Source organism: Anser cygnoides, chromosome 13 (genome assembly GCF_040182565.1).
Source record: "Anser cygnoides isolate HZ-2024a breed goose chromosome 13, Taihu_goose_T2T_genome, whole genome shotgun sequence".
In the NCBI taxonomy this organism is placed as follows: Eukaryota; Metazoa; Chordata; class Aves; order Anseriformes; family Anatidae; genus Anser; species Anser cygnoides.
The window spans coordinates 14,561,939-14,580,720 of NC_089885.1; the positions used below are offsets into that span (position 1 = coordinate 14,561,939).

Sequence of the window (18,782 nt, forward strand, 5' to 3'; positions counted from 1 at the left end):
GCAGCCAGAGAGAGAGCATGGGAGCGATGTGGGGATGTGTGAACGCTGCCCAGAGCGCTGTGTCTGGGGACATCCCTCAATTCCTGTTGCAGGTGCCACAGGCTCACTCAGTTCTCTTGGCCAGGGACAGTCCAGGGACATGCCACCCCTCATCTACAGTGAGACTTGTCTGAGCTGGGGCTTGGGTGGGCGCCCATTTTGGTTCCTAGGTTCAGTGGTGGTGGTAACAGAGGTGGGTACAAAAGGACTTGTTTCCCAACTGCCGTGTTAGGGTATCAGTATCCGGGGTCAGTGCCGTAGGCAGAGCAGAGCTTTCCAGACCAAGCTGCCTTTTTGGACTAATGCAAGAGAAGATGCATTAACACCCACAGGTATTAATTGTGCTCTAAGTGGCTTTTTTGGGGGGGCACAGGTTGAAAGACGAGAGCATCTCATGACCCAGGGAACCAGGCAGGCAAATCTGAAACTTCCTCGGATGTTTAAAGCTGCAAAGTGATGGTGGAGGAGGAAAAGAATAAAAATCACTGCTGCCTCAGCAGAGGGAAACAGAAAGGCTGCAAACAGAGAGATTTCTGGAATTTCTTTGCATAAGGAGCTGGCAAAATGCTGCAAAAGGCATGGGACAGTAGCTGGCTCGATAAGCGGAGTTTGGCTCTCTTCTGCAGGTTATATCCAAGCCCAAAGGCTCGCAGTAGGTGCGGGGCTGTTTTCCAGCTGCCCCAGGAGCTTGCCACTGGGGTGGGGAGCGTGTCCGTGAGCAACATGCCTGCCAGAGGCGGTGAATCCTCAGCCATGGGCTGTGGCAGACCCAGTGATGGGAATTCGCAGCTGTTCACTTCTCATGTTTAGAGAAGCCATGTCTTGTCAGGCAAAATTAAGCTCGTTTTTAAAAAGTAGAAGAGCAAAGTTAATGGCATAGGTGGAGCAGAGGCATGGAATGGAGTCGAGGTAATGCACAACTTAATAGAAAAATTAACTTGGATTGGTGGAGATATGACTGCTTCTCTCTGGATTGAAAGCTGGCTGGAGGAATGTAAACAAAAGACAACGAGAAACAGGATTTGGCTGGGGGAGGCTCTGCATGGCCGCAGGCGTACGCATGGTGTATGTGCTCCGAGCGGCACCCCAGTGGCGGCGCAGGGCAGCGAGCAGGGGTACCCCCTCACCAGTCACAGGATATTTGGAGAAGACTAAGGAGTTTCAGAAATCGGCATGAAAAACATGTTCTTGGGAAAATTCAGGCTAGTGCATGAAAGCAACCTGGTCTTTCATGCAGGAGAAGGGCTCGCAGAGGCAGGAGCTTCCAGGAGCAGCAGGCAGGGCATTTCTCCAAAATGCCAGCAGTGCCCATGGACCATCAGATCAAACAGAGCTTTTTTTTTTTTTTCCTTCACTCCCAAACCCCAGTTATCTATTGGAACCAGATGCTTTTTTTTTTTTTTTTCCGCAGGAATTTCCAAGAGGGGAAGGCCGGGTACCTTGCTGCAGTCAGAGAGGTGATGGTCTCCCTCTGACTTCTGCTTTTTCAGACGTATGGAAATGCAGCTTTTTCCTTGTTATTGGAAAGGTTTGCCAGGAACCCTGTTAGAAGTGTTTAGCAGACACTTGTTGTTGAGTATAGCCGGGATTGCTTTGAGGGTCTGTGCACGACGCGCTGCAAACTTTGCCCACCTCACCGAGCTGTATTTAACGGGCGGCTGCAGATCGGTATGGCAGATTAATTCAGCGTTCTCCTTTGTGTATGCTAGTAGCATTTCTTTTTTTTTTAATCATGTTGAGCATATGAGTTTGCTATCCCCCTTTTTATAACGTTTATTTCATTTAGAGCTGTTTTGAAGTGATAGACACCTTTCTAGGTAGCAGCTTCTTACACCGTATAAGCCCGTTTATCAAAGGCAGGATTTGCTGCTGTTGTTTTTCTATTAGGGAGGAATTACACTAAGCCTGTAGCAGACATTTTGTGTTACCATGGCAGCCCATATTTCCTACAGGGTTGTGACCTCTAATGACTACAGTGGAAAGCTAGGAAAAATGGGGACTCTTTGAAGATTAGTAAATAAATGCATACTTATGCAAACTATTCAAGAGATGGCTAAACTATAGAGAGGGAATGGCATGATTCCTAATGTTGAGTAAACGGTTCTGTGTAAATACCTGCGTGTTTTAAAAAATCACCTTTCATTTCACCACGCTTTTAAAAGGCTGTTTTGTTTCCGTCAAAGTGGTATACCGAACACGTTTTCTGCATAGGGCCCGGATTATTTTTCATGTAATGAAACAGAAATACTGAGTTCGGAATTTCAGCAAAGATGGTTCGTACCATGTAAATCATTCTTTTTTTATAGCCTTTTCAAATATTATTGCCATCGTGATTGAATTTTCAGTGTTCTTTTAGTTCATCATTGCTAGATAAAATAAAGCAGCAGAATGTACTGAACTTTTAAACAGACATCTCAGTGGGAGCTGTCTTTATTCTTTTAAAATAGCGTAGTAAAAAAAGTCTGTTTTTAAAAAGAACAGATTGATTTTTACATATGAAATTTAGTAAAAGGAAAAAATTACATCTATTGAATTGTACACAGTACTTGTTTTGGGCCATTAAAATACCTACAAAGGTATTTTATAGGATTTGTTTGTGAATTTTAAATGATACTGCATTGTACTCCACAGTGATCTCCTAAATTGTGCAAAGTCTCAGTAGACATGCTGATACTCTGTGCATCTTCAGTTAATGACCCTTTTCATGTAAGCACAGCTGTTGCAATGTATAAAATAAATTAGCAAAATGTGCCTCTTCTCCCTGCATCTTCAGTTAGTTTTTGTGTGGGTTTCAGCGTTTTTCCTTGTCAGCCAGTAACTTTCTCCCAGCTCCCGCAGCCCAGACACAGGGCATTGAAGCTCTCCCACTGGTGCCATCAGCAGAAAAGGAGCAGATCAAGGTCTTACAAAACAAGCCAACATTGGCCAGGTCCAAAATCTCTTCCTAGTGTCAGGAATACTGGGTAAAGGCAACGCTACTGCTCCGTCAAGAAAAGGTTGTCTTAACCCTTTTCTCTTCCTTTAGAGAATAAAATGAGACCCTTTGCAGGTAGCCCCGAAGCTGTGTATTAGACTTGATTTGGCTTAGGTGACAGTGGTGTGAGCAGTGTGAGCTTTTGGGGAGAGCACTGGCTTTGCTCGTGTTGAAGCCACATCTGCTGAAGGTCTCAGATTAGCAAGAAACGACACCAGCCTGGTTTGGAGCCTTTGCAGAGACCTTCTTGCCAGTGAGACCATGGATGTCTGTGGGAAGCAGCTTTCCCTGCCTTGGGGCTGATCTACCCAGCTGGCAAGCCCTGGGTGGTTTTGTGAAATTGCCTACACATCAGCACCTGACATTACAGTGATCATCAGTGAGGTTTGGGGGGGGCTGCTGCGGGGCTGCCGCAGAGGTAGGGGCAAAATTCAGCTCCTGATGTCACCAATCCTGTTTTTCTGGTGAAACTTCACAGTGTGTGTATTAGCTAGGTGATTTTATATTCTTCTTACTCCTTCTCTTGGTAGCTTTGAGTTTTCTGTTAATTGACAGTGATCTGAACGTGCTGAAAAGGGAGCACCCTCTCATGTCAATAATTAACTGTCTCGGGAACAGGGATGGGAACATGGGACCTGGACTCCTGCCCTTGCTGCCCAGGGACGCTTCTGCTTCTCTTGCTCCCTGCGTGGCTTTTAAAGCTTTTTGTAGGAACTGGAGCTCTTCCAATACGAAGGTTTGCTCACTAACCAGCCTCTCCTGGCGGGTGGGATATGCACCATTCCGCCCTTTACTTGATCCCAGGCTCTGGAAATGCTGCAGTGGCTTCCTAGTCCCCCATGGGACCTGTTCTACTTTTAAAAGCTCCAACAAATCTCTGAGAGAAAGAGGGTGAGTGCGTGGCCACCATCCATGTCTTGCGGGTTGCCCGCCTCAAGCGTGAAGCAGCTCGACCCCCGCACATCCTCGCACACATAGTTTCCAGCCCAAACTATTTGACAAATCTGACCCAGACTAGCTAATAGTTTCAGGATGACCCAAACCACGTATCTGATGAATTTACGATTCAACTAAAAATTCTTGCTTTACTGAAGTCCAAACATAGAGGGGAAGCCAGTGGTTAAGGCAGCAGGGAGGAGGATAGGGAAATAAAGCGGGTGAGGAATGCTGGGGAGCCTGAAACAGGATCCTGACGTGAACTGCGGAGATGGAATATCTCTTTGGGAAGGTCTCCCTTTGTGGAGGACCTGACCTTTGGCTTGCACATGCAGGTGAGGAGACCCGAGGGCCTGGCTATGTGGAGACTCCACTGACCCTACCAGCAGTCTCATTAAACTACACTGAAATTTATTTTTTTTTTTTTTTGATGGGTGGTGGTGGTGGATTTTTGACTAGTTCATGAATATAAAGCTTTCTCGTCCCTGCCGATCTGAGGTTGGAGGGATGCTCTGGGTTGAATGAAATGGGCAGTGGGCCCTTCTGAGAAGGACAGAGCAGTATTTTGCATCCGGCTGGGTGAAGCGACACTAAACCATTACTTGTTTTGTAGCATGGCAGTTGAGCAAACCGGTATGTTGTTTCCCTGTCCCACTCCCAAGCTGCTGTCACTGAGAGCCACTGCCATCCTTGGGCACTTCACAAGCTCCCTGCAGTCCCCGCCTTCTACAGAGCCCCAGCATTGCTCGCTGGGCTGATGCAGTCCAGAAACGTGGTGGCACCAGCAGGAGAGCAAAGTAAGGACATTCAGGAAACACAATGACTTTTGAGTGTCTTGCTTCCAACTTCTGAGAGCTGTGGGCCTGTGGACTGAAGGACAAACAGGCATTTTTGGCACAGCCCAGAGCTGAGTAGCCACTGTTTCCACCCAGGATTTAGAAGACCAAGGGAGGAACACACCTGCTGGGCTTTTGCAAGGCTTAAATGGAATGGAAAATGAGGGAGAACAGTAGCCACCAACAAGGCTGGCCCCCAAGAGAAAGTTGCTCGTGGCTTGTCCATGTGCTGCTCTGGAGCGCTGTGAACCAGCCCTTGGCTGCTGCTGCCGTTCCTGGTCATGATTGAAGCAGTCACGGAGGTCAGGCAGCAAGTGAACTGCATTCCCCAGCCCGAATTAAAAGGGCCTTTTCCTTTTTAAGACCAAATGTAAAGGTGGTATCCTTTATTGCACAGAGTACAGAGGAGACCACAGTGCGGTTGTGACAGCTTTCTGATTTCCAAAGTACGGCGGTGATTAAGGACAGCGGACTCTGAACGCCGATGAGAGTTAGGTGCTTCATTGCCACTTGAGTCTTTGAAAATGTCCCTCTGATTTAGCCAAGTAAACTCCTGTGCCAATTATCTCACAGAAGTTTAAAAAACCTTCCCGAGCCACAAAAAAAACTCAACATATCCAGGGACTGACATCCTTTATGAGGACAAGTATATATATATCTCTTTAGAACAAACAATAAAAGGCAAGGGATTAAAATGAGCTTGGAAGCAAAATATATGTATCATTATATTACACATATGAAATATATAATTTATACACATAAATATATAAAATATATACAAGTTCTGTGTCACTTGCATTCCAGCTACCTTGCCCTAGATCTCACAGGAAATTAGGGAGCAGGGCTGGTGTGGCTCCCAGCTCACCTCCCTCATACTGCACTCCTGTAGTTTTGCCTTTAACAGTTTTTAGGGAAAAAAATGCCACTACTGTTGCTGCTCATCCTCTTCTAACTTTTCTGAGACTTACAGGTTTGTCAGGTCTCCCCAGGTAAAAATCAAATATATATGTCCAGCATACTTTTTATCTGGTTAACCAAACAAAAATAATGCGTTCTGCCTCTTCACCTTAAAAGCTTTCAACCCCTTCTCTTTTATCTCTGTCTGCATTGTTCTTTAGCAACCTGCCAGTTGCGTATTAAATGTTCTCTCTTTTCCCTTTATCCTCTGCCCATAATTTTCAGCGATTTTTTTTTTCCTGGGCATCACTTCCCAAAGTGCCTTTGTGAATTCAGAGCCAGGCAATGTTGGACTTTGATATGATTTAGACTTCTGAAACAATGCAGATACTTCCAGAAATGCTGCATCTTACTTCTTCAGGACAGTTAATTTGATCCCGTGACTTGAGATTTGCCTCCAAGCCTGCTGGAGGGGAGTTTTGAAGAAATGTCATGAAACTGAAGGGACATATGCTTACTGCCAGCCTGTTTTTCAGCAAAATGTACTTTTTGCTCCTCTGGCACCAAACCCCTGTAGCGTGTCTGTGCTTTCTGATGAGTGGAGAAAATCTCTTTGAGATTTAACTTGCTTTAACACTGCTTATTAGCTCCCATGGGAAGCATCTTTGCCTGCCAGTGCCACGATGCAACTCTGTCCCCATTCACAAAGTCACTGTGCATGCATTGCTGCTCTGATCTATGCACCCAGCACCCAGCACAATGCTGTGGGGAGCATTTCTGGAGCTCCACCTCAACTCCCACCCAGCCCCAAGTACAGATGCACATTGCTGTGTCTGGTGTTTGGATCAATTCAGGATAATCTCTCTTTCTAGCTCAGGAGTTTCCAAAAAAAAAAAAAAAAAGCTCATCCCCTCCTAGACCTGCGTGCCTGGTCACGCCGCAGGCTAGTGTTTAGCTCCTTGCTTATTTGCCCAAATTAGGATAAAATTGATCTTCCTACCTAAAAGATTTATGAATTTTATAAAACAATTCTTTCTTGATTTAGAGTATTTTAGTCATGTTATTTTTCTTTATATATCTGTGTGAGTCATCTCCATCACTTTTTCTGCTGTCGTGCCATTCATTTGAGCAGCCACTTCCCATTCATTCTTAGTAAACACTTGTGCTGTGATTATTGTTTTGCTGGTAAAACTGTAATTTTGATGTCTATAGTAGCCATTCCCATATTAGACCTTGAATTGGAATTGAATTAGAAGCAGTAGTCAGAAGTAACAACTTTGTGAAGATCATGCTTTTTTTCAGCTGTCTCCCAATAGAGAAGCTGCTAGCACAACTACCACATAGCTGCATGTCAAACGTGGATAGAAATATTTGTAGCAACGATGAGAGCTGGAATGATGTTATGGAATTCCTGCTATGCTGAGGCACTAAAATATGGTTTAAATTAAAATTGAGGCTAAGTGTATTATTTACTTGATGAGGTTTGCTCCACTCCTCCTCTTGGGATACCTAAAAGTGGGCTGCAATTTCTTCATTTTATTTATTTATTTTTAATTCCTCAGAGATTACTAATGTCCTCTAAATTGAAATGGCACTCAGTATTTGAAATTTGCCTTCATTTGGTTGCATTTGGTCATGTAAATCACACGGTGGTGTTGCTTCTGTTCCTTCAATGGCCATGGGTTGTTACTTGAACAAGCAAGAAGAAATGACTGGGAAGCTCAGCCTCCCAAGGGGACATGGTATGGAGAGAAGAGCAGGGTCTGCAGCAAACTTTGTCTCTTCCCCCCCTGTTGGGAAAGTTCAGCCTTCCCAGAGGCTCCCAGTGCCAGAAAAGGCTGTCTGTTTCAGAGTTCCTAACCTGAAGGTGGGATCTGGATTTAATTTTCTCTCCTTACAAGTATATGCAGTAATTGGGCATTTGTAAGTGCCTCGGCTAGTCGAAAGTGTTGCTTCATCTCTGTCTGGCATGTTTAGTAGGGTTTTTTTTAAGGCTGAGACTGGGCCTCCTGACTTTCCAGTCTGGTACGGGGCACAGCAGAGACTTCACAGCATTGGCTCCAAGAAGAGCTGGTGAGTCTTAAAAGGCATGTGGTCCTTATGGAAAACCAACGTTACGACTAATTTTGCATGGCCCCTCCAGAAGCCGATTCTCTGTGCAGTCTCTACAGTGATGTTTGTGAACTTGCTGTGCTGAACATCTCCCTGGCTCACTGCAGGGCTTTGTTCTGGATGGCATTGCATTGCCTTCTTCATTCTCTGGGCTCAGACCAAGCCAGGGGAAATATATGGCTTTCTCTAGTGTGTTGTTAGAGTAAAAACTTCAACACGTTTGATGTGAAACTACTGGACTATTGAAAAATAAAGTATGGGATTTTCATCTTGCCAAATAAAGTGGCTTGTAAACAGAAATTATTGCTGTCTTTCCCGTAGTTGCAGGATAGAGAGAAGTCAATCCAAACTGTAAACAAATTATTCTTAACCTGGGGCACAAGCAGGACGTGGTACATAAGGACTTGCTGTTCTTGGCCAACCAAAAGCCTTGTCAGAGATCCCAGAACAAACTCAATGGGAAAGCTTTTCTGGAGATTTCAGCATGAGCCTTGCCATAGCAAACCATGGCATCTTCCCCGCATTTGTGCCAGAGATCTAGAGATTTCACACAAGAGGGTACAAATTGCCTGTCCGCTCTGTATCTGGCAAGGGGAGTGGCTGAGGTTTGAGGCTGCTGAGCTGAGATGCTCGGGGGAATCACCCTGAAGGGACAAGATGATGCCCAGGCTCTGCTAGGAGTTTTTTAAAAAGGGAGAATTTCCCCTAAAAATCAGTCTGTGACAGAGATTTCCTGCTGGAAGTCAAAAAGAAAGTCGAAAAGCTCACAAGCAATGGTGTGGCTCAAAGGCACGCCTGTGAAAGTCTCAGTGCTGGACAAAGGCTGCAGCTACACTGGGCTGGGGATTTTGGGCATGTTACCACTGCTGCTGGGGCTGCTCTGTCTGGGCTGGAAACCCAGGGCAAGTATTTGATGGATTTGTACGAAGGGATGGAGCCGCAGCTGCTGGCAGTGCTTAGGCACTTTGCATGGAAGGAGCCTGGTTGGCATTCCCTTGCTTTGGTTCATCTGCCCTAGCAGCCATCCGTCAGTAGCTAGAAGGGAAACTTGGAATTCAATTTTTAAACCATCCAGGCAGTGGTGTATGCATTTCCTTCACCTTTGAATGATGTTTCTAAGCCTATGATTGCTAATTATCAGTTGATAATGAGACATTTAGAATTAGGTCAGAGTACTATTTCTTTTTTATTTCATTGCTTTCTCTTCACATGCTAGCATGCACAGTCAGTCTCTCTCCTGCCTGCACTGTTTGTAGTGAAGGTAAAAGACCCACATATTCAACAACATGGAAGTGATTATTGTGGGGAACAAATATATACCTAGGGACAATGCCTGATTTCAAGTCACTTACCACGGAATTAACTGAGAATTATCAGAGATGATTCCAGGGAGAAGAAAAAAAAAATCTTTTCCTGCCAAACTAAGTCTTGTTTCCAAACTTGGTAATTTTGAAAGGAGATAGATCTGTAATTCTACCTGGAAGCCAAAGAAGTTAGTGCGTGTGGATCATCAAACCCAAAGCTGCAGAAAAAGGAATTGCCAAGATCAAGAAAAATGAATATCAAAGAAACATAAAGGTTATGCCCAGGGGTCCTGTTCTAGGTCAGAATGTTTGCTCCCTGGGTGCAGGGCACAGTTGCTCTTCTCCCCTCTGCCTAGAGCTCCCAAGCACGTGTAATACACTGTGTAATACACTGGATTCCAGTTACGCATTCCCTGCTCCCCCCGGCAGCAAAGGCTGATGTCCAGCCCAGGTCCACAGTGTGGGTGGGAGAAGAGTGGTTCGTCCCACATATGAAAGAAGATAGGCAAGATTTAGCAGAAAGGCTTCTTTTTTTTTTTTTTCAGGTTGAGAAGAACTTTGTACCAATGAGTTCCAGGATGCAAACTGGTTGTGGGAAGTAGGAAGACTTGGGTATTTACAAGGGATAAACTTTCCTGGAGCATTTGATTGACTTTCCATAACACTGTTACCATTCACTGTTCTTGGTGGCTTGGACTTTCAAAGGGGTTATAAAGGTGCTATGTTATCCTGCTCCCCTTGACTTTCCTCGTAGAAAGAAAAGCATCCATCTCCTGTCTGGAGGATGATTCACTGGATCAGATGAGCCTTGGGCACTCGCAGGCTGATCTGCCAATTCCAGCCAATAACCATCCTGATTAGATGCTCTTCGTGTTCTCCCAGGAACTCGTCAACCACAGTTTTGACGGTTAATCACAGACAGGGCTATAGTAATGCAACGGCCCTGTCCTGCTGTGGGCTCCAGAACAGAGGAACTGAATCTGGGATATCTTCATTTCCCCTTTCATCTGTAGTCAGTCAGAAGCTGAGCTGTGCAGGAGATGCCTACTCCAGGGGCCATTGCTATCAGGAATTTCTCCCAACATCAGTCTCCTTTCTCAGCAGAGTTCCAGTTCTCCCTCTCCTTTGTTGTGCTGAGGACAGGTCTCGGTGGACCTTGGTGAGTTACCTGGGATTATTTGCACAAGGACTCTAGGGAACTGTGAGGGACAAACCTCCCTCTGTTCTCGTTGGAAAACCATAAAGCTCCTTTTTCCCATTTACCAAATCGTTTTCTGTATGAACAGAGAGACTTTGGAGTGAAAAAAACAGCAAGATATCAGGGACAGGAAAAACAGAATGGAAATCAGGCAGCCCCTGGGCTGGTGGTGTAGGACTTGTATGCACAGGTGGGCTCAGGGAAGGGGACCAGTGGTCTCTGATGGCAGACTGAGATAACACCAGCAGTCACCATCACTCCCAGAAGCTATGGGAACTCCACAGAAGCAATGCCTTCTCCAAATTTCTTTACACCTTTGCCAAGACAGCCTTGGGTCTGAGCCTCCCTTCATTGGATATTTATGAGCTGCTCCCTGCTCTCCCAGGTAGTCTGGCTGAGTTCAAAGGAGCTGCTACAGTTGCCTGGGTAAAGATTATTCTCTGTAGTAGTTCTCCACAGGATCAGGCCCTAGGTGTGCATGATAACATATTTACAGTTTGATTTATTTCATTTTTAAATGCCTGTAGTTTAAACCTGGAGGTGCATTTACTCAACCACTCCTGCTTGCTAATGTTTTCTTGACAAAAGCTACCTTGGAAGAAAAAAAAAAACAAAGCACTGAAATGGACAGCTGCTACAATACAAAGCATCACCTGGAAGGCAGCATCTTCAGCTCTCGTCAGAGCCCTTCCCATGTCCTCGCAGGAGATAAAAAAAAACCCAGTATACAGACGGGGCTGTCCCATTTTTTTCCCCACAGCAAAAGGGGAAACCGCCTGGGTCTGCTGGCTCAAAAGGGCCGTGAGTCTCTGAGAGTCCCTACAGCCCTCCTCGCTGCTCCCACGGTGCCAGCCCCCTCACAGGCAGCTCGGTGCTCCTGGGCCCCCTGCACTGTTCCCTGACACAGGTAGGGCTCCAGGGCGACAGGACACCCTGTTGGGCCACTTCTGCCCTGGGAAGGCAATTAGGGAAACGAGCAATTTGCAGTGGTTAGCAGGCTCACTGCTTTGGATATTAGTATAGCGTGGGTGCCTTCTAATTAATGGTGCTGTGCTCAGCCCAGCCGTGGGCTCGTCCCTGTGGTGGTGGTGGGCTTAAAAATGGCCTGGGCCAGGGGTGCTGCCCCACCAACGTGCCCAGGGCTGAGGTCAGCTCAGGTCCAGGCAGATGCTGCAGACCTCCTGGAACCAGCAGGGTCCAACTATTTCTGTGCTCCAGGAGAGAGGGAGAGGTGTGCGGGAGGTGCTTCGCAGGGGATCTAGTTTTGGAATATACGTGATGCCCAAATCACTGAGGCACCATCCTTTGGCTGTACAGGGAGTCCAGCACCCAAGGTGAGAGTCCATGGCATAGGTGGGGGGGGGGGGGGGGGGGGGCACTGCAGTGCTTGTCAACAGATCTGTGCAGATGTGGGTGCACCTACAGTGTCCCTTTCCTGAACATCTTTCAAAATTAACTTCAGAAACGCAGCTGGGATGCATGGCTCTCTGCACAGGTACTGGGAGTGGAGGATGAGTCCCAGGACAGCCCAGGTCTCAGCAGAGTTAGTGTTGTGTGCTGTCCTGTGGATGGATTGCTGTAAAACCTTCGTAGTGACCAACATGGCAGTGTTAGTAGAGGTGCCATAAGTTATAATAATAATGTAATAATCAAAGAATCATTGAGGTTGGAAAAGGCCCCCAAGATCATTTCTCACATCAAAAGGCTGTTTCAGAAATCATACTCAGCTGATTCCATGATAGCTTCCAAAAACCAGAAACCTGGCCAGCTGGGCTGGGGAGGGCTGGGGCAGTGGCTCTCTGGACAGCAAAGCCCAGCGCTCAGGCGTGGGCTGGGGAAAGGAGGCAAAGCACCAGCAGCACTTGTGTTGCTGAGTGCTTCCCTTCTGATGATCCAGGAAAATGTGGCACGTCTTTTCTTCTTAGAGCCGCGTTACACTCGATAAAAACATTTTTTGAAAGGGAAACTGCACTGTCTGCAGCCATTCGTATGTCGGGATGTGTGAAATCAAACGTGAGATCAAATGTGCTGGATCAGGGGTTGCGGTGTGGCCGGTGTCACTGATGTAACCGTGTCTGTTAGCTGGGGACTGAGAAAGGGGCAAAAGAGCATTTTGAAAGCTCAAGGAAGCGAAAAAATCATTTTTGAAGGGAGAAAAAAATAAAGCTGGCACGTATCTGTCTGCCTGTTTTTAATATACTTCTCAATATGAGATTCTGGTTTGTGATTTTGGGTTGCTTTTTTTTCTGCTCAGCACATTTTGCGGAGTAACAGGAAAGCAGTCAGAAAGCTCTCCGTTTCATTAATCGTTATTCCTTCTCTGTGAATTAGAGTTGGGCGAGAATTTATTCTCTGCTTGTCATGGAAACCTCTAAGTTACAAAGTCAAACTTTTTTGCTGATTTTGGCTACCGGTTATTTTTTAAATAATTTGTATGTTAATTTCCTGGAGTCCTTAAAGAAAATTAAATATTTTTTGGCTTAAGAAAATGATACTAGATAGTTGCTAAATGCTTTTTTCATAAGAACGTACTTTCTATAGAAATATGATTGACAAAAACAAATAAACAAAGAAAAAAGCCCCACCTAATATCCACCTGTGTTTTTTTTTTATTATTCCCCCCTGTCTGTAGCATATACGTGCAGCTGTCCTCTCGTGTGTCAAGTGTGCATGACCATTTTGGATGCAGCTGGTTTATTTCATCTATGGAACAAAAAGGCTGAGGAATTTTTAAAGCTGGTACCTACGTCAGTATCTTGGCATCTAAATGAGCAGCCTCCTGGTTTGGATGTGCACACATTTTCTTGTCATGTTTTGTCTTCTCTTAACAGACAGCTCCTGTTGTTGATGGGAGGCAACATGGGTAGCACCCTGACAGTCCGGTTCTTTATTTGGCTGTGTAACTCCAGGCACCAAAACTTTGTCTGTGAATGCTTGGCTGCGACCCATGTTACGCTGTCAGCAGGAATCTTAAATTATGATGATGGGTAGTTATTGTTTGTGTTATGACATTTTCTAGAAATCCAGCTGAGCACAGGGCCTGCTTGTTCCAGGCACGGGTTGTGCATCTGGGGAGATATGGGATTTGCCCTCCTGCACCCCTTGGCTGGACAAGGCACGGATCCATCGCCAGCCATCCCGCTGTAGGCTGTCCAGGCAGATGTGTGGCTGTGTGGGTTTGAGGAAATAAATCAAATGTTACCCTTGAAAAGGTGGTGCTGGGGCAGGGTGTTTTAGGACTTCATTATGGCCACAGGGCGAGGAGTTTCGGAAGTGGACAGGGGTTGGGCTGTAGGCTGAGAACTGTCTTGCTCCTGTCTGATAAGCTCTGTCCCAGCTGGTTTCTTTCATTTGGATAATTTTCAGCCGAGCAGCCAGATTAGGGTCTAAGGTTTGGCTATTTCAACTAGAGCAATTAAAACAATTTAGCTCTACAGATGTTATGGGAGAACAGCCTGTGGGCTTCTTTCGGAGCTGTGCTTGTGTGAGGAGCCCCAGGCTCTTGTTGGTAAGATTCAGATTGTCAGCTTTCTGCCCCCTGTGCAAACATCTCAAGTCCTGTGTCTGCAAAGTGTTTGCAGCTCCAATATCTTGCTGTTGTCCTTCCACAGCCAGCAACGGTGCTGGCTGTGGAGTTTCTGAGCTTTCAGAGCAAGCGTGAGCATCTTGATCTGGAGTGAGGCTCTTTTGCTTGGTCTCTGAAGAGGAAGCGTTGCCCACCAGCCATTTGCACATCAACACCGAACACCAACCCTGAAAGAGCAGCTCTTGATATCTCTCCTTCTGACCTCCATTCCAGTTGCAAGTCCTGCTTCTGAAAAGCCAAGGGTTCTCAGTCCTGGTGCGGACAGTTGCTTTGCTGTTGGGCTGGCGGCCCTGCTAAGAGACTTCTTAGTTTCAATTCAAGGTGTAACCCTTACTTTTGGATGAGTTGCCCTAAAAGTCCAGGTTATTTCTAATAGCCGGGCAGCAATGAACATGTTAGGATGGCAGTCCTCCAGAAATGTCCCGCATTCGTGCTCTTATGTGCAGCACTGTAGCAGAAATGCCTGTGGCTGTCCTGAAGAAGGAGCAGGAGGAGTGGTGGGGCACAGACTAAGCCCATGCACTTTAAGACTTCACCAGGCAGTGTCTGGGGCAGAGCATGGCCCAGGCTGGATCCTGCATGGCAGCCCTCGGGTTCTGTCAACCCCTTTTGTTTCTGCATGGCCGCGCTGGGGGTTTTGATATGACCAAGTGAACCTTTAGCCATGGAAAATGCCTCTCCTTAAAGTCAGTTCTCCCTGAATTCAACTCTAAAGTCATCTTGTGGCTTCGGCGATGGTAAAGCCTTATTCTCCCCCTGTTTCTGGGGTATTTAAGCCTTTCAAACTGGTGCCGTTTCAACCACCTCCTGAAACACAGCTTGGCTTTTGAAAGTAGAGTGCTGGGGAGGTTGTTTTGGTTTCCCACACGTGCAGGGTTTTCTGTCTGCCGCGGCTTTGTCTGCCCCTCTGCCGCCCTCCCCAAGCCCAGCCCAGCCATGTGGCCAGGGATTCATGCCTTGGTTGGAGTTCTCTCATTTAATTTTCATGCATCATTTATAGCTTGCTGCGGTGATTTCATAAAGTGAATGTATGTAGTTAACACAGGGGGCCGTCTGGGAGCTGGTAATGCAGCTGTGACAGAATGGTTGCTCCCTGCCTTTGTCATTATTTTCTGTACATCAAGTGTGTTTGTGAGAAACTGCTTCTGGACCAGACATTCAGACTTATTTTTCCCCCTTGAAACTTGATTGCTTTCCTAAGAAAAAAATAAATAGTCACCTTCCCTTCCCTGGAAATCTGGAAAATTTCCCACACAACATCTGCCCTTCAGATGGACATCGTCATGGGCATGAAACCGAGCAGGGAGACGACCCAGAGGTGACTAATTCAAGAGGAGGGCAAGGCTCTGCTCCTGTGAAATGGTGGCAACTCCTGAAGCCAAGCTGAAAAACAACATCTGGCCACTGGCAGGCATTTATGCAAGAAACCTGCCTTTGTGGTGGGAAGCTGTGCTCACCTTCCTGGTGCTGGGGACAAAACCCTGGGGCGTGCAGTGTAGGCTCTGGTGGGCAGAGGTAGGCTTGAAAGGCAGCTGGTGGAGAGATTCGGAGGCATGGTTGAGAGCACGCATCCTGCCTTCCCTGTCCTTTCCCTTTTCTTGGGCCAGCCTATTTGTTCTATTAATTTATTTAACTTGTTTAATAGATTTACTTGGGCTAAGCAAGAGCACGCAGTGTTTGCATTGCTGTTCTGGTTGCTTGTTTTTATTGTTTTCTGGGCTGATGTGATGATGTCAGGCTGGAAGTGACTAATGAGGAGGGGAGGGTGAGCCTGTCCTTATTGATTTCCGTCTGGTTTGATTGGCAGTGGTTGGAAATTGCACTGGAACTGTGTTTGGTTTGAAATGTCGCATGTTCACGCTTTCGTGCTGCTGCTGTGGAGGTGATGGAGTAGCTACACTGACAACCTTCAGTGAGGATGACCACGTGGCCACCATGAGCCCCAAAACAGGTGCCAGAACTTTATTATATGAGTGAACAATTCTGACCCGTTTCTCTTATTGGGCCAAGTCTGTGCAGATCCCACCCCTGAGGTCCGTGGAGGGGGGGCAACTCGTATGATGAAGGTTTAAAATCAGGCACGCACTAATGGTTTTGAAGGCAATTCTGTGCTGTGCTTCTGGCACAAATCTTGTGAAATCTTGGAAATCCTCGGAGAAGGCAAGAGATTAACAAATATGTCCAGTCTCTCTGCTGGATGGCGTGCAGTAGAAGCTGGACCAGGACACGGAACATAAAGCGGTGATAAGGAGACGTGTTCTGACCTTGTCTGCTGTTAGCAGCTTACACAGCCTGCCAAGGAAAAAACAGCCTGTATTACAGTGGCCATATGGTATTTTACTAACTCAGTGTATAAATCCCTAATACAATTAGAAGATCCAACTTCCATGCTGAATTAGAGCTTCTGTGCTGCTGTATCTGGAGGGATTCCTGGATTCCTCAAGTTTGCTGAGACTGGGAAGGAAAAAAGCTTGTGCTTACGGAAAAGCGCAGGGGGTCCCCCAGCCTCCTGGTGGGACAGCCCTGCTGCTGCGCCCTGCTGGGAGAAATCGTCTTTCTGACCTGCATAGCTTGTGGGGGCCATGTGGAGTGAGCCCTTTGGTGCTGGCTGTCCAGGCTGGCGGTATGGATGGTTGTTTTATTAGGGGGAGTTTGTGTAGGATTTGTGCAAGGGAGGGTCAGGATTGCTGCAGGAGGCTGAGCAGAGCCATCGCTGCATTGCTGCAGGCGGTGCGGGTCTGTCAGCCAGGAGAGGGCAAGAGAAAGTCAGCGTGAGGAAACCAACAGGGCTAGACCAGACCAGAGTTTTTTTCTCCAAATCTGAAATTAATTGGTAGAGAAATAATCACCACTGCAGAGCCAGAGACTTGCTTTGTTTGCAGCCTTCTTGTGTCCCCACATTTCTGTTATTCCTCCCCAGGGTGCCCTCTCCACTGGCTTTAGCTAGGGAAGGGTTCCTTGGTGGTGGAGCTCCCTTGCACGGGGTCTTGCTTGCTGCCTTGGAGAGGTCCTCCCTGTCCCCATCACTGCCTCTGGATTTCTCCTTGGTCTGCGGTTTAAAATGGCAATCCCTGACATCTGCAGGCATGACTCCCCTTCCTGGGAGGGGAAGCTGAGGGCTTTGGAGCCCTGTAGCAGCTGTCCTGCAGCCTGTTGTGTGGGGAGCCTTAGGAGGAGATGCTGGAGGGTGCTGCAGGGGGTGTTATCCACGTCTGCTCCAGTGGTTACTGGAAAGGCACCCAGGGATGTTCAGAGTTTGCTCTTTGCTCCTGTGAATAAACCTCCCCAAGAGATACCACCTTATTTGCAGGTGAGAATGGCGATGTCCACATTTTATTAATAATCCCTGTTAAGTGCTATAGAGGGACAAGTCTGTCCATAATGATCTCAATACAGAGGAACGTCCTTGAAGCAGGCTGGGGCATGCTCCCACCTTCCCTACAGCTATTGTGGGGCATTTCTCCCTGCCTTGGTGTCTTCCTTTCGTAGAGCTGGCCGGGGAGTGTGTCCTGCCCTGCTTCGTGCTCCTCCTGGAAAAATATCATTGCTCTTATTTTCCTTGCTGTAAAGTGCCAGCCAGGCGTTCAGTGAAACAGCCTCCCTGTTATCTGGGTTGGAGGGAACATGGCTTTTGTCTGAATGGTTGTAGCTGTTTAATCTGATCAGATGTCTCGTATGACTACACAAAGCCTGGTTTTTGGCTGTGCCAGCTCTCTTTCTCATGCATTCCTATTTCCAAGTGAATCGCTCTGTGCTGGAGCATGTAATTGCAAAGTGCGGCCCTGGCTCTGCCCACCCGCTGGAGGAGACCATGAGATAGGAGCTATTTACCCGGCGGCTGTCAGGTGGTGGTTACCGTCAATTTAGAGCCTGAAGGAGGAGAGTGCCACGGCGCGATGTGGATGTGAGTGGATCACAAATACTGTCAGCGAGAGCAGGGCGCTGCAGCAGAGCGGGCAGGGGAGTGCGGAGTGCAGGGGTAACAGCTTCAGGATCTTTTATTCCTTCAGAAAATGAACTCTGGGTTGGTCTCAGCATCCCGTTTCAGGGGAAAGCTGGGTGCTGGTGGCTGGGGCGTGGCACGGGGTGGGATTGCCTGAGGGGAGATTCTGCTGGGCTGAGGGGCTGCGACTGCATCGCTGAGCTGGGGCTCCAGCAGGTGCCTGCGTCTGAGAGCCCAGCCGAGACGCTCCTGGTGTCCGCATGAACCGAGGCTTCTCCTCAGCAGATTTCACTGGGCATTTCCCTGAACTTGGCACGATCTCAGCTGTTTGGAAGTTATCACAGAAAGGCAGTTTTTGCCTTAAATAAAAAAGAAAAACAGACCTATACCAAGAGGGCTCATTCTCCAAGTACATATACGTACCATGAGGGGTGGAATTGTTGAAAGCTCCTTCAGTGAAATGGCCAATACGGTGGCAATAAATCCAGGGGAAATGGACGTTATCTGCTGATTGACCTTTTTGGTACGTTAAACAGCTTTCGCTTTTGCCTTGAGGCATCTGGCTGCCTGACATGGCCAATTATCCTACGATAACATCAACTTTGTTGGGTCTTATTGCTTCATTATGAAACTGCTTTAGCTGATAATTCATTACAATTAGCGGGCAAATGTCCCTGGGAAGGGAGATTTCTCCTCGCCGACTGCTGGGCCGCAGTGCGATGAGGTTTGTCTGTCCACAGCACCGCAGGCAGCACCAGGGGAAGGTCCTCACCAGCTCCTGGTGCGGCTCGAGGGATGCTGGCGGGGAGGGAAGCGGGAGCGCAGGACGTCAGCAATGCTTTGCTCCTGCCCTGTGTCACTTCCCCTGGGGGTTTTCTTGCCCAAGTGAAACTGTTTGTAAATGTATTTGGGGCAGGCGAAGTGGCAGCACGCAGCTGCTAATGGGGGAATAATAAG

The 18,782-nt window shown here is 47.2% G+C and overlaps 1 long non-coding RNA gene across 1 annotated transcript; it reads right to left on the minus strand.

Annotated features, from left to right (window-relative positions):
- Positions 1–15,829: 15,829 nt before the first annotated feature.
- LOC136791873 (uncharacterized) lies at positions 15,830–18,782 on the minus strand. The gene is made up of 2 exons (XR_010834827.1): positions 18,249–18,782; positions 15,830–16,174 (listed from the first exon to the last, which is right to left on the minus strand). It is a non-coding gene; the product is annotated as an uncharacterized lncRNA (long non-coding RNA).